The sequence below is a fragment of the Triticum dicoccoides genome, chromosome 4B, assembly GCF_002162155.2.
Source record: "Triticum dicoccoides isolate Atlit2015 ecotype Zavitan chromosome 4B, WEW_v2.0, whole genome shotgun sequence".
Lineage (NCBI taxonomy): Eukaryota > Viridiplantae > Streptophyta > Magnoliopsida > Poales > Poaceae > Triticum > Triticum dicoccoides.
In genome coordinates, this window is record NC_041387.1 from 437,866,620 (window position 1) to 437,894,166 (window position 27,547).

A 27,547-nucleotide genomic window follows, 5' to 3' on the forward strand; every position below is an offset into this window, starting at 1 on the left:
ACCCTCTTTCCTAGGGTTTCTGTTGAGGATCTGCTTTTTGAGCACATCACAAAGAGTCCGATGCCCTTTGAGGCTTTTGTACATGCCTGTCATGTACAATTCCTTCAGCCCTGCATCATCAGTGATACTTGCATTGTCCTCAGATGAGGAATTAGTGACATCAGAGACATATGAAGAATTTGTAGCATTAGAAGCATTTGAACATTCAGGTGAGGAATTAGCAGTTTCACGTTCAATGCACTTCAGACATGGAGGAACAAATTCTTCCTGGTAGCGCTGATTTGTTGAGCAAGTAATGAATTGCGCTCCTTCTGAAGATCTTCATAATCCACTCTTAGCTTTTCAAGATCTTGCTTTCTTTGAAGAAATTCATAAGAAAGCTTCTCGTGATCAGATAAGAGAGTGTTATGATGACCTTGAAGATTGTCAAACCTGGACTGAAGTCTCTGAAGATTTTCAGTCAAGGTTTTCGTGCGATCCATTTCTTCACCCAACATATCATCACTTTTGTCTAGCATGTTTTGAACCTTTTCAAAGACCTTTTGTTGTTTCACTGCAATTTTAGCAAGTTTAGAGTAGCTGGTCTTGAGATTTTCATCAGATTCATCCTCACTAGAGTCAGAGGAGGTGTATTTAGTTACCTTGGAACCCTTTGCCATGAAGCAATAGGTGGGAGCGTAGTCATCATTGCCTTCATCATCCTTGTTGGTGGAGTCATTTTCTTCAGAGTTGAAGATAGACTTGCTGACGAATGCAGCAGCGAGAGCTAGGCTCGCCACGCCAGACTCTGACTCCTCAGATGCCTCCTCGTCCTCATGTTCCTCAGATTCAGCCTCAGAGTCCATTTCCTTTCCAATGAATGCCCGAGCCTTCTTGGAGCTGCTCTTCTTGTGAGATGAAGACCTTGAGGATTTTGATGATGAAGACTCTGAAGATTTCTTCTTCTTTTTTGCGTCATCAGAACTGTAATCCTTGTATTTCTTCTTCTTTGATTCCTTATCCCACTGAGGACAATCTTGGATGTAGTGAGCAGGTTTCTTGCATTTGTGGCATAGCCTCTTCTTGTAGTCACTGGATGAGGAATCATTGCTCCTTGAGGGTTTTCCAAAGCGACCACGTCTTGAGAACTTCTGAAATTTCTTCATGAGCAGTGCAAATTCCTGGCTCAGTTCTTCAGGGTCACCAAGGCTGCTAGCAGAGTCTTCATCTTCAGACTCAGAGACTGCCTTGGCCTTCAAAGCACGTGATCTGCCATAGCTCGAACCGTAGAGATCTCTCTTCTCAGCAAGCTGGAACTCATGAGTGTTTAGCCTCTCGAGGATATCAGCGGGGTCAAGCGACTTGTAATTAGCACGCTCTTGAATCATCAGTGCCAGAGTGTCAAATGAGGAATCTAGCGATCTCAACAATTTCTTCACCACCTCATGGTCGGTGATGTCAGTGGCGCCAAGCGCTTGAAGCTCATTTGAGATGTCAGTGAGGCGATCGAAGGTTTGCTGAACATTTTCATTGTCGAGTCTTTTGAAGCGGTTGAGGAGATTGCGAAGAACGTCAACACAAGAGTCACGTTGAGTTGAGACTCCTTCATTTACTTTGGACAGCCTATCCCAGATAAGCTTAGCAGTTTCCAAAGCACTCACTCTCCCATACTGTCCTTTGCTCAGATGACCACATATGATATTCTTCGCTTGAGAATCGAGTTGCTTGAATCTCTTCACATCAGTAGCGTTCAGAGAAGGTGAGACTGAGGGAACACCATTTTCCACAACATACCAGAGATCGTTGTCAATTGCCTCAATATGCATTCGCATCTTATTCTTCCAGTAGGGGTAGTCTGTTCCATCGAAGGTAGGACACCCAGCAAAGACCTTGATCATACCTGTGGTCGACATAACTAAAACTCCAGGCGGTTAAACCAAAATCACACAGAACAAGGGAGTACCTTGCTCTGATACCAATTGAAAGTGCGTTATATCGACTAGAGGGGGGGTGAATAGGCGATTTTTGTTAATTCTTCACTGAGGAATTTGCTGGTGTGGAAATTCCTAAATGAAGAACTACTTGCAGCAGAATAAGTACTCAGAAGTAAACATAACAGAAGACAAGCATAGTCATCATGAAGAAATGAAGACAAGCACAGAGTACAGAAAGTGTAAAACGCACGATAACACTAGAAAGAAGACAGACAGATTGAAGAAATTGAACTGAGGAAATTGAGAAAGTCTTCAGTCAAAGTCTTCAAATAGATATGAACAGGCACACAACAACAGACATGAGGAAATGAAAGAGTTGAGGAAATAGAACCAGTGAGCTTGGTGAAGACAATGATTTGGTAGACCAGTTCCAACTGTTGTCTCAGTTGTACATCTGGTTGGAGCGGCTGAGTATTTAAACTCGAGGACACCCAGTCCCGGACACACAGTCCTCACCATATTCTCCTTGAGCTAAGGTCACACAGGCCTCGCCCAATCACTCGTGGTAAGTCTTCAGGTGACTTCTGAATCTTCACAAACTTGGTCACTCGGCGATCCACAATTCCTCTTGGATGCTCTAGACCTTGACGCCTAACCGTCTGAAAGAAGCACAGTCTTCAAAGGAAACAAGCGTCGGATCCACATAGGATCAATCTTTTCAGTGATGCTCAATCACTTTGGGTTGTAGGTGTGTTGGGTTTGGGTTTTCCTCACTTGATGATTTTCACTCAAAGTCCTCGGAGGAGGGGATGCTCTCAAATGACAAGTGTCAGTTTCTCTCAAGTAGCCAACCAGCTAGTGGTTGAAGGGGCGGCTATTTATAGCCTAGGGAGCAGCCCGACATGATAAGACATAAATGCCCTTGTCTAATATGACCGTTAGGTGGGTAGATATTTTGGAACCGCTGGCGCATAGCACAACAACGGTCGGAATTTTGACTATCAAAATCCTCAGGGCTATCATGTTCCTCCCTGTGTAGGTAATTCACACTGGTGAATTCCTAACTCCTCAGTTAGACCAAATTCCTCAGAGACCGGAAGAACTTTGTCTCTGTCACTGAAGAATATGACTGAACTGTATGAGATTTCCAATGGCTTCACTCGAAGGGATTGGTAGCTGTAGGATTTTGAGTTGAGCATCACATGGAAATTTTTCCTTAGTATTTCCTCGACCCCCTTTAACAGTACGGTGTTTCCTATGACTCAAGAAAGAGAAAATGAAACTACGAAAACAAAAGTCTTCACACTTCATGTTCCACGAATGAATACCAAGTCTTCAAGGTCACACCAATTTCTTCACTTTCAAAGTCTATAGAAAGTCTTCAGATATCCAAAGTCTTCAGACGAAGAACTTCATTTTTAGGGGTCGACTTTTTCTGTAAATATCAAACTCCTCATAGACTTATAGACCTGTGTACACTCACAAACGCATCAGTCCCTTAACCTATAAGTCTTTAATACACCAAAATCACTAAGGGGCACTAGATGCACTTACAACCTAGAACAAGTATGAAACTAGAAGTACTTTGTAGGTGTTGTTGGATAGGTTTGCAAGATAATAAAGAGCATGTAAATAAAAAGTAGGGACTGTTTAGATAAAGAAGCAATAAAGTAAATATAGTGAGCGTGGAAAAGTGGTGGTAGGAGTTGTGAAATTGTCCCTAAGCAATTGACTACTTTACTAGACCGATAGCAAATTTTATGTGGGAGAGGCATAAGCTAACATACTTTCTCTTCTTGGATCATATGCACTTATTATTGGAACTCTAGCAAGCATCCGCAACTACTAAAGATCATTAAGGTAAAACCCAACCATAGCATTAAAGCATCAAGTCCCCTTTATTCCATATGCCACAACCCTTTATGCTTCTGTCACTCAAGCAACCCACTATAAGCGAATCATGAACGTATTGCAACACCCTACAGCGGGAATCCCTCACGCTTGCGCGACACGGAGGGAACAATAGGACATCAACGTAACCACAAGCAAATTAAACCAATCATAGCAATTCACCAATCACCGGTAGGACAATGAAAATCTACTCAGACATCATAGGATGGCAACACATCATTGGATAATAATATGAAGCATAAAGCACCATGTTTAAGTAGAGGGTACAGCGGGTTGCGGGAGAGTGGACCGCTGAATATTGATGGGGGAAGGTGTGGAGATGTTGGTGAAGATGGCGGAGGTGTTGGTGATGATCACCGTGATGATGATGGCCCTCGACAGTGTTCCGGCGCCACCGGGAGCAAGGGGGAGAGAGCCCCCCTTCTTCTTCTTCTTCTTCTTCCTTGACCTTCTCCCTAGATGGGAGAAGGGTTTCCCCTCTGGTCCTTGGCTCCCATGGCTTGGGAGGCGCGAGAGCCCCTTCAAGATTGGATCTATCTCTTTGTCTCTCTCTGTTTCTGCGTTCTCAGATTCTGCCCTGGCACCTTTTCTTTTATATCCGGAGATCCGTAACTCCGATTGGATTGAAACCTTCGCCCAGATATTTTTCCAAAAATTAGCTTTCTTGCGGCCAAACTAGAGCATCAACTGCCTTACGAGGGTCCCACGAGGGTCAGGGGCGCGCCCACTTAAAGTGGTGGCGTGGGCCACCCTCGTGGCCACCTCGGGCACCGTCTCGCGTTGATTCTTCCTCCCAAAAATCACAAATATTCCAAAATAATTCTCCGTCCATTTTTATCCCGTTTGGACTCTGTTTGATATTGGGTTTCTGTGAAACATAAAACATGCAACAAACAGGAACTGGCACTGGGCACTGGATAAATATGTTAGTCCCAAAAATAGTATAAAAAGTTGCCAAAAGTATATGAAAATTGAATAATATTGGCATGGAACAATCAAAAATTATAGATACAATGGAGACGTATCAGCATCCCCAAGCTTAATTCATGTTCGTCGTCGAGTAGGTAAATGATAAAAAGGATAATTTTTGATGTGGAATGCTACCTAGCATAATCTTGATCATATATCTAATCATGGCATGAATATTAAGACACGAGTGATTCAAATCCTCTATCATTCGGCATAAAAACGATAATACTTCAAGCATACCAACCAAGCAATTGTGTCTTATCGAAATAACATAGCCAAAGAAAGCTTATCCCTACAAAATCATACAGTTTGGCCATGCTTCATTTTCTTCACACAAAATGCTCCCATCATGTACAACCCCGATGACGAGCCGAGCAATTGGTTCATACTTTTTAACGCGCTTCAGCTTTTTCAACCCTCACACAATACATGAGCGCAAGCCATAGATATAGCACTATAGGTGGAATAGAATATGATGGTGGGGGTTTATGTGGAGAAGACAAAAAGGGAGAAAGTCTCACATCGATGCGGCTAATCAACGGGCTATGGAGATGCCCGTCAACTGATGTCAATGCGAGGAGTAGGGATTGCCATGCAACGGATGCACTAGAGCTATAAGTGTATGAAAGCTCAAACTAAAACTAAGTGGGTGTGCATCCAACTTGCTTGCTCACGAAGAACTAGGGAATTTTGAGGAAGCCCATCATTGGAATGTACAAGCGAAGTTCTATAATGAAAAATTCCCACTAGTATATGAAAGTGACAACATAGGAGACTCTCTATATGAAGAACATGGTGCTACTTTGAAACACAAGTGTGGTAAAAGGATAGTAACATTGCCCCTTTTCTTTTCTTTTTTTTTGGGCGGGCTTCTTTGGCCCCCTTTTTTTTATTTAGGCTTCTTTGGCCTCTCCCTTTTTTTATGGGGCAATGCTCTATAATGATGATGATCACACTTTTATTTACTTGCAACTCAATATTACAACTCGATATTAGAACAAAAATATGACTCTATATGAATGCTTCCGGCGGTGTACCGGGATGTGCAATGATCTAGCGTAGCAATGACATCAAAAAATGGACAAGCCATGAACACATCATGCTAGCTATCTTATGATCATGCAAAGCAATATGACAATGAATGCTCAAGTCATGTATATGATGATGATGGAAGTTGCATGGCAATATATCTCGGAATGGCTATGGAAATGCCATGATAGGTAGGTATGGTGGCTGTTTTGAGAAAGATGTAAGGAGGCTTATGTGTGATAGAGTGTATCGTATCATGGGGTTTGGATGCACCGGTGAAGTTTGCACCAACTCTCAAGGTGAGAAAGGGCAATGCACGGTACCGAAGAGGCTAGCGGTGATGGAAAGGTAAAAGTGTGTATAATCCATGGACTCACATTAGTCATAAAGAACTCATATACTTATTGCAAAAGTTTATTAGCCCTTGAAGCAAAGTACTACTACGCATGCCCCTAGGGGGATAGATTGGCAGGAAAAGACCATCGCTCGTCCCTGACCGCCACTCATAAGGAAGACAATCAAAGAAACACCCCATGCTTCAAATTTGTCACACAACGGTTACCATACGTGCATGCTACGGGACTTGCAAACCTCAACACAAGTATTTCTCAATTTCACAATGACTCAACTAGCACGACTCTAATATCACCACATTTATATTGCAAAACTATTGCAAGGAATCAAACATATCATATTCAGTGATCTACAAGCTTATGTAGGATTTTATGACTAACCATGTGATTGACCAATTCCTGTCATCTCTCTAAATAGATATAAGTCAAGCAAGAGAGTTTAATTCTTTCTACAAAAGATATTCCCACGCTATAACAAATATAAGTGAAGCAAAAGAGCATTCTACAAATGGCGGTTTTCTATGTGAAGAGAAACAGGCAATCCAAACTTCAAATGATATAAGTGAAGCACATGAAGCATTCTATAAAGCCATACTCAAAAGATTTAAGTGAGGTGCAAAGAGCATTCTATAAATCAACCAAGGACTATCTCATACCAGCATGGTACATAAAATAAAAATTAAAACTAAATGCAAAATACGCTCCAAGACTTGCACATATCGCATGAATGAAACGAATCCGAAAGCATACCGATACTTGTTGAAAAAAGAGGGGATGCCTTCCGGGGCATCCCCAAGCTTAGATGCTTGAGTCTCCTTGAATATTTACTTGGGGTGCCTTGGGAATCCCCAAGCTTGATCTCTTGCCTCTCTTCCTTTTCCTCATATCGAGACCTCCTCGATCAAACACTTCATCCACATAAAACTTCAACAGAAAACTCGGTAAGATCCGTTAGTATAATAAAGCAAATCACTACTCTAAGTACTGTTGCAAACCAACTCATATTTTGTTTTTTCATTTTTTTCTACTGTAATATAACTTTTCCATGGCTTAATCCACTGATATAAATTGATAGTTTCATCAAAACAAGCAAACCATGCATCAAAAACAGAATCTGTCAAAAACAGAACAGTCTGTAGCAATCTAAACATTTATGATACTTATGACACCCCAAAAATTCTACCAAAATTAGGGAAAATAAAAAATTTGTATAGCAAGACAGTGCAAAAATAATCAGAACCGTTTTACTTTCCAGTTAAAAATGTAAAACCGTGCACTACAGCCAAAGTTTTTGTCCTGCACCGCACAAACCAACAAGCATTGTAAACATCCTAAAGGTAAACCGCACATTATTTTTATAATACAATGGAATTGTACAAGGGGATAATTATTTTTGATGAAAATTTTCTGTAATTAAGATTCACAAAGTTTCCGTGAGCATGAACAAAGTTCAAGGAGCTCTCCCACTTCAACAATGCTTGTCTCTCTCACTTTCACTTTCCTTTTTGAAAAGTTGCTGGGTTCCCCTCTTTATTTTTTCTGTTTTTAAACTATATAAAACCACTCAATAGAAATAAATGACTCTCTAAAACTTCCGGGTTGTCTCCCTGGTAGCGCTTTCTTTAAAGCCATTAAGCTAGGCATATAGTGCTCAAGTAATGGATCCACCCGGATCCCAAGGTATATCAAAGCCAATTTTAATTAACAATGATTTATGATTTAGTAGTGAGCACAAAGTAACATATATCATGCAACAATGAAGTCTAACTCTCTTCCTATGCATTGGCATGTCATGAAAAAACAATTCGTGCACACATAGTAAAGGCCAATGCATAATATAAGCAGTTTCTCGGAATTTTATCATATTGGAAACATAGAGAGGTGGAGATATAGTTCCTCTCTCATAATAATTGCAAGTAGGATCAGAAAGCACATGCATATTATATCTATCAAAATCATCATGTGTAATAGTAAAAGGCAACCCATCAATATAATCCTTAACAAGCACAAACTTCTCCGATATAGTGTAGTTTGGGGAATTCAAAAAGATAATAGGACTATCATGTGTGGGTGCAATAGCAACAATTTCATGTTTAACATAAGGAACTATAGCAAGTTCATCTCCATAAGCATAATTCATATAGGCATCTTGGCCACAAGCATAGCAAGTATCATCGAAAAGGGATATTTCAAGAGAATCAACGGGATCATAGCAATTATCATAGCAATCATCCTTCGGTAAACACAAAGGGGAATTAAACAATGTACGAGTTGAAGAGTTACTCTTATTAGAAGGTGGGCACGGGTAGCTAATCCGATCTTCCTCCTTTTGTTCTTCGCTCTCCTCATCATCTTTTTCATCCAATGAGCTCATAGTTTCATCAATTTCTTCTTCCATAGACTCCTGCAAAATATTAATCTCTTCTTGGATAGCGGAGGAGTCCTCAATATATGGTTTAACATAGGCATTAGAAGCATAATTATCATAACAATATTTAAATATGGCAAAGTTTTCAGATTTGTAGAGAGTACCATCATACTTTTCAATCAAAGAAGCAATTTCATAAGCACCCTAAAAGCAACAAATTCTTCAATTTGTTGAATATCATAGTAATTATAAACACCCTTAGCATACGAAGATACGATTCCATTATCACTAAACTCACATTGGTAGGGAAGGTGTTTCTTAGGGTTTTCAGAACAACAAGTAAAATCATATACTTCACATAAATTCCAAGCATAGCATTGCAAACGATGAATTTGATCTAGCAAAAGTTTCCCTTTTTCCGATATACGGTGTCGCACATAACAAGCATGCTCATCTAGAGATTTGCCCTCAACTAAGTTAGTTGAGGTTTCAGCACGAGCACATAGGGATCGAAGATGATCCAAGTAAAAAGCTTCAGGAGTGTGATAGATTTTGAGTGGTTCTTCAACCATTGGTGTAGTAGGTACAACTAATTTGTTTTGGTATTTTGCGTTTCCTACCCATAACTAAAGATAGAAAACAATTAAGAACAGCAAATAAAAATTAATTAGTGATAAAGCAAACAAGCACACACAAAAAAGGTCTTGATAACCCACAAGTGTAGGCGATAATTATAGCCTCTTTCGATAAGTAAGAGTGTCGAACCCAACGAGGAGCTAAAGGTAGAACAAATATTCTCTCAAGTACTATCTGCCACTGATACGACTCTACGCATGCTTAGTGTTCACTTTACCTAGAACATGTATGAAACTAGAAGTACTTTGTAGGTGTTATTGGATAGGTTTGCAAGATAATAAAGAGCACGTAAATAAAAAGTAGGGGCTGTTTAGATAAAGAAGCAATAAAGTAAATATAGCGAGTGTGGAAAAGTGGTGGTAGGAGTTGTCAAATTGTCCCTAAGCAATTGACTACTTTACTAGACCGATAGCAAGTTTTATGTGGGAGAGGCATAAGCTAACATACTTTCTCTTCTTGGATCATATGCACTTCTGATTGGAACTCTAGCAAGCATCCGCAACTACTAAAGATCATTAAGGTAAAACCCAACCATAGCATTAAAGCATCAAGTCCCCTTTATCCCATACGCCACAACCCCCTTACTCGGGTTTATGCTTCTGTCACTCAAGCAACCCACTATAAGAGAATCATGAACGTATTGCAACACCCTACAGCGGGAATCCCTCACGCTTGCGCGACACGGAGGGAACAATAGGACAGCAACATAACCACAAGCAAATTAAACCAATCATAGCAATTCACCAATCACCGTTAGGACAATGAAAATCTACTCAGACATCATAGGATGGCAACACATCATTGGATAATAATAAGAAGCATAAAGCACATGTTTAAGTAGAGGGTACAGCGGGTTGTGGGAGAGTGGACTGCTGAATATAGATGGGGGAAGTTGATGGAGATGTTGGTGAAGATGGCGGAGGTGTTGGTGATGATCGTCGTGATGATGATGGCCCCCGGCAGTGTTCCGGCGCCACCGGAAGCAAGGGGGAGAGAGCCCCCCTTCTTCTTCTTCCTTGACCTTCTCCCTAGATGGGAGAAGGGTTTCCCCTCTGGTCCTTGGCTCCCATGGCTTGGGAGGGGCGAGAGCCCCTCCGATATTGGATGTATCTCTCTGTCTCTCTCTGTTTCGGCGTTCTCAGATTCTGCCCTCGCACCTTTTCTTTTATATCCGGAGATCCGTAACTCCGATTGGATTGAAACCTTCACCCAGATATTTTTCCAAAAATTAGCTTTCTTGCGGCCAAAGTAGAGCATCAACCGCCTTACGAGGGGCCCACGAGGGTCAGGGGCGCGCCCACTTAAAGTGGTAGCATGGGCCACCCTCGTGGCCACCTTGGGCACCGTCTCGTGTTGATCCTTCCTCCCAAAATCACAAATATTCCAAAATAATTCTCTGTCCGTTTTTATCCCGTTTGGACTCCGTTTGATATTGGGTTTCTGCGAAACATAAAACATGCAACAAACAGGAACTGGTACTGGGCACTGGATCAATATGTTAGTCCCAAAAATAGTATAAAAAGTTGCCAAAAGTATATGAAAGTTGAATAATATTGGCATGGAACAATCAAAAATTATAGATACGACTGAGACGTATCAGTCCATGCCTCTGTATCCTCTTTGGGCGCCGCTCGTCGTCGCCGTTTCCAAGCCGCCCCGGCGCCGGCTAGCCCCGGGAACGGGTGCGGCATGCCCTTTCATGCCCGCCGGTAGCCGTGCCATGGCTGGAGTCGCCTGGAGCCGGCTGCCCCATTGCCGCTTCTCCCTCCCCTCCTCTGCTCTGTCCACATGAGGAACAGGAGCGAGAGGAGGAAGAAGATGTGAGCGCTCGCCCCCCTGCCCGTGAGCCCTCCTTGCCTGCCTAGCCCGCCTGTAAGTGACCCCCCCCCATGCCAACTCAGCTTAAGTGGACACGTATTTCCTAAAGTACGCTTTCGTTAACAAAAAAACGTATTTCTTCCCTCTTGTGTGCAAAGTACGCTTTCCCTTCTGGGAAACTTATTTCCATTCTACTCCGATTGAAAATACGCTTTCTTTTTCAGAAAACGTAAAGGGCCGAAGGCGCTTTCTGTTTTTCCTCCAGGGGCATGTTTGCTAAAAATTATTCACATATAAGTCCCTGATCTTCAACACCTCACAACTTTTTGCTCGTAACTCCGTTCGAGGTGAAACCAACGCTCACTTCTTCGTATCATCGAGCTCTTTCTGTTGGTTCCATTGTCACTAGGTGGTCCCATAGTGAAAATGACCAGTTTTCCCTTGCCCTTATCATCCCCCTTCGAGAGAGAACCATCCGGCGTTTCTTTTCGCGAGCTTCACCGCACTTCTTCCCGGTGTCTCCATAACCCCCAGGCGAGCCACAACAGCCACTTGCATGATAGTCATGTAGTAGCCTTGGTTTTCAAATTGAATATTTAATAAAAGTTTGTCGTTATATGCCTGCTTGTTTGCTTCTACTGTTGTTGTTTCGGTTATGCTCGTGGATTCTTGTCCACCTTCATGCTATGATGCATCGTGATATCTTGTGCTACTTTCTAGTATCATTTTCACATGTCATGCTTGTTGGTAGTAGTAATACATGCTGGTAGTTGTGATGTTCTTCGGATGCATGCTTAGTCTGCTATTCAGTATCGTTACTATGTTGGTTCCATTGCATCTAGTTGGTCACATGCTTACTTGGTAGTGTTCTTGCTATGTTCTTGCATGGTAGTCGTTCATGATGCTAGTAGTCAGGATGTGTTTATGGTAGAGTTATGCTTGTGTTAATCATGCTTGTCAGTATGTCATGCTCATCTGGATAAATGATTCACTGTTATTATGTTTAAGGCTTATGTTGCATCCATGTTTATGTTGGTATCATGCATTATTGTTGCATCATGTTCTTTTCATATGACTCAGCTTATTGCATTCAAGTTTAACCGGACTTAATTAAACTTGAACAACTGTTGGCTGAGTCATGGTGCCACTGAATCGAGCTAACCAGTGCAACCACATTTACCTTTATGGGGGGTCTTGATTTGGTCCTTTGTCGTGCCTCTTGCCGATGCCTCCAACGAGGGAAGGTTATGGACGTGCGGTACCCTAGCCCGGTAAGCAGACATAACCTTGTGTGCCCGTTGTTGTTGTATGGATCCATGTCCCCATTTGGGACCGTTTTGCCACGATGGTGGCTGTTGATGCCTTTGGTAGGCACGGGGCCACCCATGACTTAGCCCTGAGAGGGAGTTGGTCGGAGTGGCCGGGAGAGTGTCATGGCACGGGAAGGGTTTCGTTGGAACGCCGTTGGTCCACCCGAATGGGAGTGCGAGGCCATGGGTTCTGTGGTGTGGGTAAAGTGCGCTACCTTTGCAGAGTGTGTGTTTAAATCTATCGATAGCCGCGCCCGCGGATATGGGCCCAGTTCAGAGTAGGTCACACTATGAGCCAAAAATAATAATAACTTGATTTAAACACATAGTGTGACCTACTCCGAACTGGGCCCATATCCGCGGGCACATAATATGTTAAACTATTGCATGTAGTATCATCATGTTCATATGCTTATTCCATGATAAAGTTATATCATGTTCAGTTTCTGTATGCCATGTATCATGCTCATGATTGATTTAACCTGCTAATGCCATGCTAATGTTTGCCTTGATTGCTTTTGGTTATTGTGAGCTTGCAAGTACATACAATGTACTGACCTCGCATGTCATGCCAGTTTGCAGGACGTGCCTAGATTGCTTGCTTGTTTGGTTTGGTTCCTGTGTTCATGAGCTAGGATAAACGTTCTAGCTAGAGACCCTGCGGATTGGAGTCTATCATCACCGTTTGTTGTTCCGCTGCCAATAGTTCTTCCGCTGCCAGTAGAGGCTCCGCTGCCTTGAGTTGTTATGATGCTTGCATAGAGCAGTTGTGGTTGGCATAGTGTCGTCGTGCCAGTGTTATTCATTGTAATATCGGAGACCTTGTATTCATATTCGTGTTATAATAGAAAGTTGGTTTCTTCTATGCTAAGCAGTGTCGTATTCCAGAAGACTTCACCTTGATCTCTGGGCTGGAATACGGGTGCGTTCTAGTTTCTCTGAGCCGGGGTGCCACAAGCTTGGTATTAGAGCAGGTCTGGCTGTCGAGCATCCTAGTCCTCTGGAACGTTAGAAAATGGTAGTATAGGGTCTGGTTGTTGCCCTTGTTTGCTACATTTGGTTGTTGCATTTGTTTGTTGCATATAGTCTTAGTCGGTTACCCCTAAACCATGTTTCATGCGTAGATGGTGGTCAATTTCCACGAGTTCAGTGCCCTTCCTAGAGCTCCCGGTGATGTCCCTATTGCGTTCAGCCCCACTCCTTCACCTCTTAGCTTTGCCACCCTCCTTGGCGATATGTGGCATAGCATTTATCCCCGTGGAGATCCACCCCAATATCAAGCATTCCAGTTTTCTGCCAGAGGAAGAATCCTGGAGTATGTTGCTCATGTCCATATCTCAGCCCTGATTCCTGTTGGTAAGCGCACCTATAGTTTCCATGGTGGTTACAGCGCTACTCCCGAGTGTGCCGTTCAGCTTGCTGCAATGGCAGCAATCACCGATCTTCGTCGTCAAGAGAGCATGGTGCAAGAGAACCGTGCTTATCAATACTATCCCACCATTGTCGAGAATCCTAAGCGGATACAATTCCCTTCTGTCAACCCTCAAGATGACCTGGCTATCCTCGCCATGTCCCGCTACATGATGGCCGAATGTCTTCTTATTTCCGAATTAGTCTGAGACGCCATTCGAGCCAGGAGATCGCTTGGTGCTTCTCTACCTCAGTCTCTGCCAGCTTCACCAACCCCTCCGCCTCGTCCGTCCGGAGTTTTAGAGTCAGCCATTCCACTCGCTACTCCCTTAGCTTCTTCGTCAGCTCCCGCGTGTTTGTTCAAGCGTATGGTGTAGTCAACCGTGTAGTGCATGTGCATCTGGTATAGTATCATTGTTTGTTTATGCTTGTGTGTGCCTGTTTGGATTAGTTTTGTAGCTTGTTTGTGGTTTGCTTTGCTGCAATCGATCTTTTTCTCGTGCTTCTTTGTTTTAAATCCTTGGTGTTACCCCCCTTATGGAAACTGCTCATCAGCCGACACCGGTCAGAAGAAGCTGAGAGAAGTAAAAATATACCCCAAGGAACACAGTTAAAAGCAATGAGATTTTCAGCCGACAGCATCGTATTGTAGACACCCGGTCTGAATACAGGTATAGTCTGCTCAGATTTTCAGTATCAAATAGCCTTCAGAGATACACTTTTATTGCAGCAATGATTAAATCAGCAAGAGAACAAAATGGGATCCAAGTCCAACCGTGCATTTCAAGCCAGAAGTATGGTCTGTACCCGATGATTGATTCTGCCATGAGTCAGATTTGAAGCATGCGACCCCCAGAAGATCAGTCTAGTCCTTCTCCACAATTTATCAACAAAGCGTACAAGGCACGATTCACCAGTCTGCATTAGAAAGTTATGAATGGATTCCAGTGCAAGATATTAAGTCATTTCAAGTGGATACTGCAAAAAATTTTGGCATAAGGTACCGAGTCTTCCCTAGTAAGTCCTTAAGGGGGAAGCTTATAAGGTACGGTACCCAGCCTTCCTCGGCAAGATATCCGCAGAAATATTTGAGCGCAAGCTGTCCAGTCTTCCGCAGCACGATACCCCGATGGATTCTGAAGCAAGCTGCCCAGTCATCTTCAGTACAACACTAGTACAAGGAAATAAATAGTGGTTTGTCAGCATGTGGCAGTGTTTTCCAAGCATCAGATCCGCAACAGTTTGGTCAGAAGCAAGAATCAGTCAGGAAAAAAGTCTACCTCAGGAACTAGATTCTCATATATATGCGGTCAGCATACTACCAAGGTATTACAAGTTACTCGAACGCAGATCTGGCAGTCACATGAGGATTGTTAAAAGAAGGAAGCCAGCTATACACCTTAGTGTGACAAAGGACTATGAAGATTGACAACAACAGTGAGCTTTGTACAAGTACCTGTGAACCTGGAAGATGATCCTTATGAGCCCTTGTCTCCTTTTCTCCAGTGACGGCACCACGCCTATGATCTCAACTGTTATTAGCTATCCGGGGTGGATGCCAATTTTTATTTCTCTATTCAACAACTCTCACGAGTTCTGAGCTGCTTTTCAGTCGTCTTGTATAGCTGTTGTGTTTCTTTTGTGACAAAGGCCCTATGCCTGATTTTCAGCTATTTTTGGGAGCTGCCACTTTCTTCTTATCAACCCGGTCTCATGCTCTGAGCTGCTTTTCGGCCGACTTGAGCTGTGGTTGAGTTATTTCAGTAATGTCCCAGATCTGAGTTGTAAAGACCGTTCTAGTGGCTACTGATTTATTTGCCAATTTCTTGCAAGGGTTCGAATGATCATTTTCCTACGGTCATAACTTGAGAGGTGATGAACTGGCCATTTAACGGGTTACCATGTCAGAAGATGAGGATATGAGTATGCCTGTCATAATATTACACCCGACAGAACCTATGGTCACACGGAGAAACAATATGACCCCGCTCCGTTCAGCAAAGGATCCAGATTAAGAACACAATAATGGAGGAGCAAGACTGATGATTATTGCATGAACCACATGGTGCAGATACCCCGGACAATCTAAGTCAGTGAGCTAATCACCATCAATATTCACCTACGGGGTCTACTCAATTTTTGGTAAGGACCCCATATCAAGGCAACCCACTCAGTCGATAGTATATGCTCAGAATTGTCATTATCGAATATTTGAGTCTGTCAAGTCAGACTAAGGGTCAATTCAACAGTTCGACCCCGACAACCCTGGTAAAAGCATCACACAGCCTACTATCTCCATGGATATGCTGACAGAATGAATGATCAGCAGTCTTGAAGCATGAGCCCTCAAGGATAGCCAGTCATGAGCAAAATTCTTCTGCCAGAACCACCGTCAGTCAAGTCTGAGGACATTATCATATAAGGTCATACCCCTCATGCTGGACATGACAAGCAACAGTCAAACATTTGGTACAGATATGATACTCCAGACAGTGGAGCCAGTCAGGACAATTCAGAAATTCCTATGATAAGTTCAGAATCTGTCAGGAATCGGTTATGCCTCAATTCACTGTTTGAAACCCGAAGGACCTGCATTTAGTGGAGAAACCCAATGCAAGGAGTCAGAGCTTGGGTGTGCATCAGAAAAATATGATCCCCACTTCATGGAAGGGTGTCAGTATAGACACAGCGATCAGGGATCACTCTCGGATTTGTGAGATAGGCATTTGCAGTCATGACAATCTATCACAGTCAGCTAAGTCAGAATATATAAACAGAATTGGAGCCAGTATAAGCATGAACATATGAGGTAAGTACTGTCAGTATGTCAGATACGGTGAAGTAGACCACCCCATATCAAGGCAGTCAGTCAGATCCAATTCAGTGGGAATATTATCTGAGAATGAATAGAAACCCGAGTTGGAAACGGTTTCTTCAAGTCAGAGAGATTATTTATCCCTGAGTAACCAAATCTCGAGGACGAGATTTCTATAAGGGGGGAAGGTTTGTAACACCCTGGATTTTGCCCTTTTCCTTTTCTGAGGATTTTCTTAGATTTCTGGTTTTAATTTGCTTTTCCGTGGTTGTGTGGTTCTGAAACTTGGGAAGATCATGCTTCCTAGGTTTTATAGTAGTTTTTCATCCCCAAAACCATCCCTAGCTCATGTCATTTCCATCCTAGCCCAAATCCCAATATTCTTTTTATTGGGAATATTCCTTTTCTGATAAAGGAATTATCATATTTGCCCTAGGTTGTGAAGCAACCCATATTTTTGTCACTCCTAAAATTCCCAAATAATTCTCATAAATTGATTGGGTCCTATCATGCTCAAATATGGAAAAATATTTTATTTCCATGATCAAAAATAATCCTCCAATAATTCTTTTCCTATTCTACCCTAAATGGCACTGTGTGAAGCAAGTGTTATTTATCTTTGCCCAATTGACTCCCAACTTCTTGGACACCTTTTCCCATCTATATCATTGCCCTGTGCCAAAGTTCAACCTCATTTTCCTAGTAATTATTTTTCTATGATTTTACAAAGTTTCTGCCCAGAATGGAACTTTGTGAAGGAAGTATATTCTAAGCATGTCCAAATAAGATGAACTTTTTCCACATCCTTCATTTGGTCAAATCATCACTCTCCACCCAATATGAGCTCATGTAACCTTTCGATGTGATCACAACTCCAAATCTTAGTTTCTGGTCGGATTTTAAGTTTGTGAAGCAACTATATTTTATATTGCTTCATTTAATCTGCCAATTTTCCAGGACATTCTCTTACCCATACAAACTCCCTCCATCAAGTTGTGGATCAATCCATTACTTTATTTGCCCTGTGGAATTTTTTCAAGTTTCTGGTCAGAATAAATCTTTGTGAAGTAAGTGCTATTTTGGTTCATCCAAATGACATGAAATTCCTTGGGCATCTTCATATCCTCAAATCATTGGTCCATAACCATTTTCAGCTCATTTGATGCAACTATGTGAGTGCACCATCCAAATCTTCATTTCTGACCAGTGGGTCACTTTTTACAGCAACCCCCTTCTAGACTCCTCCATTTGGGCTAATACTTGGTCATCACGGTGCTCTTTGCATGTGGTCAAGCCATGCCAAAGCTCAGCCCCTGACTCCTCCTGTGCTTGTATCCCCGCAACACAAACACCTTGTTGTTCATGTCTCCTAGATCCTTCTGACAATCACTTCTTTGCCCCTGAACTGAATTCTTTCCTCATTTAGACTAAGGGCATCAAGGTCTATCTCCCAGACATGATTTGGCCGCTCAGAGTGCACGTGTGCGCCAGCTCAAGCGGTGACCATGGCGTGAACCAGCCAAACTCGTGTTGTGTAGCATTCCCGTCGTTGTTCCCGTCGGTTCCCTCCTCGTCTCGACCTCAAACCGTGTCTAGTAGTGAGCTCGTGCTCGACTTCATCACCCTGCGTTGTTATCCCGCCATGAATCACTGGCGTGTGGTCACCGTCGTCGCGCCCGTGCCATGCCAAGCCACTGACCTCCATTAAAGCTTGGTCGGGAGCTCGCACGTGAGCTCCGAAAGCCTCCTCCGCGCCTATATAAGGACCCCGAGACTCTCCCGCAGCTCCCAAGCCCCTCCCTCGCCTTATTTGTCCACGGGAGCCCTCGGCCCCCTCTTCTTTTTGCCGGAGGTCGCCTCGGACGCCGGGGTTCCTCCTTGGTTCCGGCGAGCCTAGCCTCCCTCTCCTCCTCCCGAGTTGTCCATCGCATTCCCCTCGTCTCCGCGGTTCGCCCCATCCTCTTGCCCATCACCGGAGAGCCCCATGGCCAAGGTTGTCAGAATCGTGATTCTGTCATACGATTCTACGACTTTGCGATCCAAACAAACCCCTATGATTCTACGATTTTAGTTCTTAGAATCTATGTTTCTACGGTTCTGATAGTGAAGATTCTATGATTTGCGATCCTACCATCGAAGCTCCGATCCGATTCAAAATTGCGATTTTGACAACCTTGCCCATGGCCGCAGCCTCCTCGTTCAGCCGCCACCGTTGCCTCTCGGCCATCGTCTCGTCCGACCACCTCAAGCCCCTCCAGCCTTCCCCGACTCCAGCACGACCTCCCCCTCATCCCCGCGAGCCTCCCCGACCCCTCAACCTCGCCGGATTCGTCTCGTCTCGTCGAAAGCCACCACCATTCATGCCTCTCTGTCATCTTCGGCGCCGCTCGTCGCCACCGTTTCCAGGCCGCCCCGGTGCCGGCTAACCCCGAAACGGGTGCGGCATGCCCTAGCGCGCCCGCCGGTAGCCGCGCCGTGGCCGGAGTCGCCCGGAGTCGGCTGCCCCATTGCCGCTTCTCCCTCTCCTCCTCTGCTCTGTCCACACGAGGAACAAGAGCGAGAGGAGGAAGAAGACGCGAGCGCTCGGCCCCCCTGCCCGTGGGCCCTCCTTGACTCCCTGGCCCGCCTGTAAGTGACCCCCCTATCCCAACTCAGCTTAAGTGGACACGTATTTCTTAAAGTACGCTTTCGTTAACAGAAAGCGTATTTCTTTCCTCTTGTGTGAAAAGTATGCTTTCCCTTCTGGGAAACGTATTTCCATTCTACTCCGATTGAAAATACACTTTCTTTTTCAGAAAACGTAAACGGCCCGAAGGCGCTTTCTGTTTTTCCTCCAGGGGCTTGTTCTTTGAAAAATATTCACATATAGGTCCCTGATCTTCAACACCTCACAACTTTTTGCTCGCAACTCCGATCGAGGTGAAACCAAAGCTCTCTTCTTCGTATTGTCGAGCTCTTTCTGTTAGTTCCATTTTCACTAGGGGGTCCCGCAGTGAAAATGACCAGTTTGCCCTTGCCCTTATCAGCCCCCTTCAAGAGAGAACCATCCAGCATTTCTTTCCGCGAGCTTCACTGCACTTCTTCCCGGTGTCTCCGTAACCCCCAGGCAAGCCACAACAGCCACTTACATGATAGTCATGCAGTAGCCTAGGTTTTCAACTTGAATATTTAATAAAAGTTTGTCGTTATCTGCCTGCTTGTTTGCTTCTAGTGTTGTCGTTTCGGTTATGCTCGTGCATTCTTGTCCACCTTCATGCTATGATGCATCGTGATAGCTTGTGCTAGTTTCTAGTATCATTTTCACATGTCATGCTTGTTGGTAGTAGTAATACATGCTGGTAGTTGTGATGTTCTTCGGATGCATGCTTAGTCTGCTATTCAGTACCGTTACTATGTTGGTTCCGTTGCATCTAGTTGGTCACATGCTTACTTGGTAGTGTTCTTGCTACATTCTTGCATGGTAGTTGTTCATTATGCTAGTATCAGGATGTGTTTATGGTAGAGTTATGCTTGTGTTAACCATGTTCGTCAGTGTGCCATGCTCATCTGGATAAATGATTCACTGTAATTATGTTTAAGGCTTATGTTGCATCCATATTTATGTTGGTATCATGCATTATTGTTGCATCATGTTATTTTCATATGACTCAGCTTATTGCATTCAAGTTTAACCGGACTTGATTAAACTTGAAAAATTGTTGGCTGAGTCATGGTGCCACTGAATCGAGTTGACCAGTGCAACCACATTTACCTTTATGGGGGGTCTTGATTCAGTCCTTTGTTGTGCCTCTTGCCGGTGCCTCCAACGAGGGAAGGTTATGGACGTTCAGTACCCTGGCCCGATAAGCAGACATAACTTTGTGTGCCTGTTGTTGTTGTATGGATCCATGTCCCCGTTTGGGACCGTTTTGCCACGACGGTGGCCGTTGATGCCTTTGGTAGGCACGGGGCCACCCATGACTTAGCCCTGAGAGGGAGTTGGTCGGAGTGGCCGGGAGAGTGTCATGGCAAGGGAAGGGTTTCGTCAGAATGCTATTGGTCCACCCGAATGGGAGTGCGAGGCCATGGGTTCTGTGGTGTGGGTAAAGTGTGCTCTGCAGAGTGTGTGTTTAAATCTATCGATAGCCACGCCCGCGGATGTGGGCCCAGTTTGGAGTAGGTCACACTATGAGCCAACAATAATAATAACTTGATTAATAATAACCCCGGTTCGATGATGAGAAAGATGTTAGCGGTATGAAGGATACCGAATTGTTGGATATTTGTGAGTGAGAGAGGATCACTGTGGTATCGAGGATACCAATGTTGGTAAGTTGATGCATGTGTTGGTTATGAGGTAACCCGAGCAAGAGTAAGTTGGTGCATAATATGTTAAGCTGTTGCATGTAGTATCATCATGTTCATATGCTTATTCCATGCTAAAGTTGCATCATGTTCAGTTTGTGTATGCCATGTATCATGCTCATGATTGATTTAACCTGCTAATGCCATGCTGATGTTTGCCTTGATTGCTTTTGGTTATTGTGAGCTTGCAAGTACATTAAATGTACTGACCTGACGTGTCATGCCATTTTGCAGGACGTGCCTGGACTGCTTGCTTGTTTGGTTTGGTTCCTGTGTTCGCGGGCTAGGATAAACATTCCAGCCAGAGTCCCTGTGGATTGGAGTCCATCATCACCATTCATTGTTCCGCTGGCAATAGTTCTTCCACTGCCAGTAGAGGCTCCGCTTCCTTGAGTTGTTGTGCTTCTTGCATAGAACAACTGTGGTTGGTGTAGTGTCGCCGTGTCGGTGTTATTCATTGTAATATCGGAGACCTTGTATTCATATTCGTGCTATAATAGAAAGCCAATTTGTACTATGTTAAGCAGTGTTGTATTCCAGAAGACTTCACCTCAATCTCTGGGCTGGAATACGGGTGCATTCCGGTTTCTCTGAGCCGGGGTGCCACAAGTACTATCGCTCGTCGCGCAGAAGTAAAAATTTACTTCCTCTCTAGGCGTGGTACTACCGTGCCATCTCGGCGTAGTACTACCGCGGCTAGAGCAGATGTAAATTTTTACGTCCGCCTCATGGTGTGGTACTACCGTTGACATATGAACTACCCTGTTGTGACTACCCAATCTTATTTCTACTTGTTTCGTTTGTTTTGGCCCTGGTCTTTGCATTGACCCTTCTTGTTCTTCTTGTGTGTTTTGTGTTGTGTGTCATAGGTGGTGGCTCCAATGTCCGTCGCTCGAATCCCAGTCGCGACACGGGCTCTAAGTGGCTTCGCAATCAAGAAGCACCTGAGGGCTCCAATGCCCAACAACGCAATGTCAAGAAGACCGCCAACAAGCTCAAGGATCCAACTCTTGGCATGGACGAGATGCCTCAAGTTGAGTTCATCATTCGAAGGAGGATTAACCCCCATGTGAACCCTCGTGCGAATGTCAGAGGGAATGAGTTGTTCTGGACCAAGTAGCAGAATCTCATCTACATCGATGTGATCAAGTCCAAGCACAACATCTATGTTCCAATGCAGTGGATTGATCTGAATCATCTGAGGAAGGACCGGGCATACTTTGGTGAGGCATTGGACTTGGTGGAGCAGTTTGGCATTGAAGACTTCATCACATTCCACATGGACTTTGACCCAGAGATCCTGGCTCAGTTCTTTGCTTCCGTCCACTTCCACACTGATGAGGAGCGGACTATGACTTGGATGACCAATGGGAAGAGGATGTCTGCCAAGTGGAAGGAATTCATGGAGATGTTGCATGTTCATGATGAGGGGCTCAATTTTCCCGTTGGTGTCCGCCCTCACAGCAATCCAAAGTCCACCAACAAGAACAAGATTCAACCGTTCCTTGTGGAGAAGAAGTTAGCCAATGGCACACAGTCTTGGGTCCTCAAACCTTTCCTTGACGTCATGTACCAAATCTTCCGCAACACTCTCATTCCGCGCGTTGGTGACAAGGATAAGGTGCATGCTTATCTCATGGATATGATGCTTCTTTGTGAGGAGGCGCGTCGTCATGCTACCCAACCTCTGGAGATCTATCATATCATGTGGGTTGAGCTCCGGGTTGCGGTCTACAATCGCAAAGTTCCATGTATGGTCAATACCTGCACCTCTTGATCTCGAAGAATTGGGAGAAGCTCTATCTGGAGGAAGATTTTTCTGATCCAAACTGGGTTCTCCACGAGCCTATCAAGCTGCGTCAGAAGAACAAGTGGGCCAATACCACTACCAGGACTGATGCTGAGGCTGCTAAGATGAATGTTAATGATGATGAGGGTGAGGAGGAGGAGGCTGAGGACAGTCTGCGGAGTATGCTCCTCCATCTACTAAGCCCTCTTGGGCTATGAAGCTGAAGGAAAAGATGAAGACCATGTTCTGCATGCAGGCCAAGGGGCAGTACAAGACCCATGTGTCTTAGAAGGAGAGTCGCCAGCGCGACAAGAGGATCTTGAGGATGTTCGGCGAGATCGTGGAGAGCGGGTCAGGGAAGATCATCACTCTTGAGGCTGACTGGATGACCAAGCAGGGCTACCAATGGACCGAGTCAGAGGAGGAGTCCATTCACGCTGCCAAGACCGATGAGGAGATTGTTGGGTGATCTCTGCAGAGGATGCTACCACCTGTGTCATAGGTGTCCTCTCTGCCTTTTTGGTGTCTCGATGCCAAAGCGGGAGAGAGTGTAGGATTTGCGAGTCATGTATCCTTGTTTTCATTTCGTTGGACCTTCTTTCGTGTTGCTTTGGTTTGTTGGTTTGCGTTTGGGTTCATGTGAGTTCCGGAGACTATCATATGGTGTAAGACATATGCACTCAAGCTTATCTTTTGCCTATTATGCTTAGTAGTTCGTGAGCTTATGCTATCTTGTGCCCTTTACTTTATGCTCAAATCCACCCTAACCTTTCTGACGCAGACCCCCTCTCTGTTGCAAGGCATTTATATATTGTTGCTCACATTTGGTAATGGATGTGAGCTTATGCTATCGTGTGCCCTTTACATTTGATTTGGTGCCCTTTCCGACTAATAAACGTGTACGTGTTGATTCCACCCTACGACTCAAATCCACCCTAACCTTTTTGGTGGATTTGAGCCGTAGGGTGGAATCAACACGTACACATTTATTCCTTTGCACCACCTTTCCTTTGCTTCTTTGGAGCACCGACCATTTATGCGTGTCTTTGCAAAATGAAGAACTCCAAGTGCTATTGTGCTGTGGCATGCAGTAGTACTGCTCAAGGGAGCAGTAGTACCGCAGTGGCCCACAATAGTACCGATCCTCAGGCGCGGTAGTGCCGTGGCCTCTATCCCAGCCTAGTGACGCGCACAGAAGTAGGGGCGGAAGTAATTTTTTACATCCGCGCCATACGCGGTAGTACCACTCCCTACATGTGGTAGTACCACTCCCTACATGTGGTAGTACCACTCCCTACATTTGGTAGTACCGTGTCAGATTTTTGCGCAGATCGAAACTCGGCGAAAGTAGCCACAGATGTAAATTTATCAGACCATGCCTTCCCAGCCTAGTCGAACCCTGCCTTGCGTTAGTACCGCAAGGGGCACACAATAGTACCACTCCGGTGGTGCTACCGCTCGTTGCTTTAACGCAATAGGGCCTCGTCTGGTCTCTCCCGCAGGAGCGGTAGTACCGCACCACCGAGCGGTAGTACCGCAAGTTGGTGCGGTAGTACCACATGTCGCGGGCTGAGTAAGTGGGTAACGGTTGGATCTTTCCTCTCACTATATAAGGGGGGGTCTTCTTCTCCAAGTCGACTACCTATTCCCTTCCTAAGCTCCATTGTTGCTCAAAGCTCCATTTTCACCCAATCTCTCTCCCTAGCCAATCAAACTTGTTGATTCTCTAGGGATTGGTTGAGAAGGCCCCGATCTACACTTCCACCAAGAGAAATTTAATTTCCCCCACTAATCCCTTGCAGATCTTGTTACTCTTGGGTGTTTGAGCACCCTAGATGGTTGAGGTCACCGCGGAGCCATATTCCATTGTGGTGAAGCTTCATGGTGTCGTTGGGAGCCAATTAAGTTGTGGAGATTTCCCCAACCTTGTTTGTAAAGGTTCAGTCGCCGCCTCCAAGGGCACCAATAGTGGAATCACGGCATCTCGCATTGTGTGAGGGCGTGAGGAGAATACGGTGGCCCTACTGGATTCTTGGGGAGCATTGTGCCTCCACACCGCTCCAACGGAGACGTACTTCCTCTCAAAGGGAAGGAACTTCGGTAACACATCCTCGTCTCCACCAACTCCACTCTTTGTTATCTCCCACCTTTACTTGTGCAAGCTTAAATTGTGTTGTATCCCTTGCTTGCTTGTGTGCTTGTTATTGTTGCATCATATAGGTTGCTCACCTAGTTGCATATCTAGACAACCTACTTTGATGCAAAGTTTAATTTGGTAAAGAAAAGCTAAAAATTGTTAGTTGCCTATTCACCCCCCCCCCCTCTAGTCAACTATATCGGTCTTTTCAAACGTGTTGCTCACCATTCGGTACAGGCGAATACATTTTAGTGAACACCTGCAGAACGCGAAGGTCAAAGTCAGTCAATCTCCAATTCAGCTGCATATCGAAAGTAAAAGATAAAACACTCGACAAGTTACATCTCACCTCTCCTGGAAGGTGCTCAGTGTCGAATGGCAAGATCCGTTTCGCTCCACGTGGATTGTCCTTGTTTCCAGTAATGCTCCGAAGCCACTGTGCCACTTTCTCCTCTTTGACCTCCTTCGGGTGGGTCCGAGCGGTGTCGTCTGCACCTGAGTACAGCCACATGGGGTGGTCGCGAGCTTGCAAGGGCTGGATGCGTCGACTGAGAAACACTTCCGACAAGTCCATGCATGTCACTCCGCCCCGGATCAGCTCAACGACTGCATCAACCATGATGTACACCTCACCCTTCTCCTCCTCTGCTACGGTCAATGAACAAGGGGCGTGGAGTCTCTCTAGGGAGAAAGGGGGAAGACCAGTCGACGCACCCGGAGTCGGGTTGTCTTTGTAGTAAAACCAGGTCGACTGCCACCCTCTAACTGACTCAGGAAAAGTCATGGAAGGTAAAGAGTTCCTACCCCTCATTTGGACAGCCAAACCTCCACACATTTGGATCACGTGGGTTCTCTCATCAGTTGGATTGGCTTTCTTAACCGACTGAGATCGGCAGGCGAAGATATGTTTGAATAACCCCCAATGTGGGTGGCATCCCAGGAAGTTCTCACACATCAAAACAAAAGCAACAAGACACGATATGGTGTTCAAGGGAAAGTGATGGATTTGTGCACCGAAAAATTTCAAGAAACCGCGGAAGAATGGATGGGGAGTAAGAGAAAAACCTCTCTCCACGTGAGTGAGAACTAGAACTCGCTCCCGTCGCGCGGCGCAGGCTCAATCTCCCCCTCTAGCAACCTCCAAGATCCCAAGAGCTATCAGGCCGTCGGCGGTGAGCCCCTCGAGATCCTCCACTGTGACTATCGAGCGCAACCAATCCCCCTGGATCCATCCAGGCGGCAGCGCAGCTTGGGAGGTCGAACCCTTCTTGCCCTTGCCCGTCTTCTTAGCGTGCTTCAATGTCTTCGTCTTGTCTTTCACCATCTCCGCGGTGGACGACAGGAACGAGCGGGGCGGTGCTGCACTACTGTGGGCGGAGCAGAGAGATGAGGAAGAAAGGGGGAAAGCGATGGACACTGTTGCACGCCTCGGCCACGTCACCCTTTATACCCGTGCACCCAAGTGACTGACCCGTGGGCCTGTGCGATCTCAGCGCATCCCACAACCGGCACCGGCCCGATACGTGGTGAAAAAGGCAGAGCGAAGATCGAGGAGTCCCTCCCTGTTTGTTCCGTTAACCGCGCCGCAGCCAACCCACGCTCTTCTCCAAAAAATTCGAATCACGTGAGATACGGGATTTGATGGAGCAATCGATCACATCAAGGGAACCACAAACCCAATCTTCTCAGTCCTACGCTGTTTATTTCACTCGGATATTCAAGAACCCAGAATCGACCGAGGCAACTAACGGAGGCTTTAACAACTTGCATGTTGCGTGGCCTCCAAGAAGGTGTCTCAGAGACATTGAGTCGGGTCGAAGTCAACTTCAATCCTTCTTCACTCGGTCCTTGATCCATTCGGGGGCTAATGACGATGACATGTACCTAGGGTAGGGTCGTGGGCCTGACCAATATGCCCTACCCAAGGACACTACACAAGAGGCCAAGACCTACAAAGATAGAAAGAAGATACCGACTGGAATCATCATAGAGTGCAATCCACTCGACAGAAGATCCACTCAGATACCCCAATTCCACTCGACCGTCGTCATTCACTCGGAGTACTAGGATCCACTCGAAGGGCAGAAGACCTAGGGTCACTTTTAGATAGCAACGGTCGGTCATTCACTCCATCACCTTAAAGATCATTAAACGCAGGCGTTACCAGTAACGTTCGTGACATTATACTCTCATTGAACCCTTGTGTAACCGAGGGCTGCAAGGGGTCGGCGTACTCTATATAAGCCAACCCTCCCCTCTTGCACAAGGGTTCGCACCCCCTCTAACTCAACACTCCAATCAACAAAGCCTCCGAGGCACCAAGACGTAGGGTTGTTACCTCCTCCGAGAGGGGCCTAAACTCGTAAAATCGAGTGTACAACCTCGCCGTAGCTAGACTCTGCCCTCTCCTACGTACCCCTATATCTACTATCAGATATGTTCCCATGACACCCGGTGGCCGGTGCCCAGTGCAGCAGCCTGCAATGCCCACTGCCCGATGGGTTGTAGCTATACCTGGCCATGGGCGGCCTAGCCCAGGCAACCCGACCCGACCCGAGAAGCCCAACCCAACCTTGCCCACGGGCTGGGTCTGGGCCTAGATTTTGAGCCCGATGGCCGGGCCGGGCTTGAGCATGTCATATTTGCAATTTAAGGAAGAGGCCCAACGAGCTTTTTGGTCCGATGGGCCGGGCTTGGGCCTGAATTTTAGGCCCGGCGATCGGGTCGGGCTCGGGCCAAAGTTTT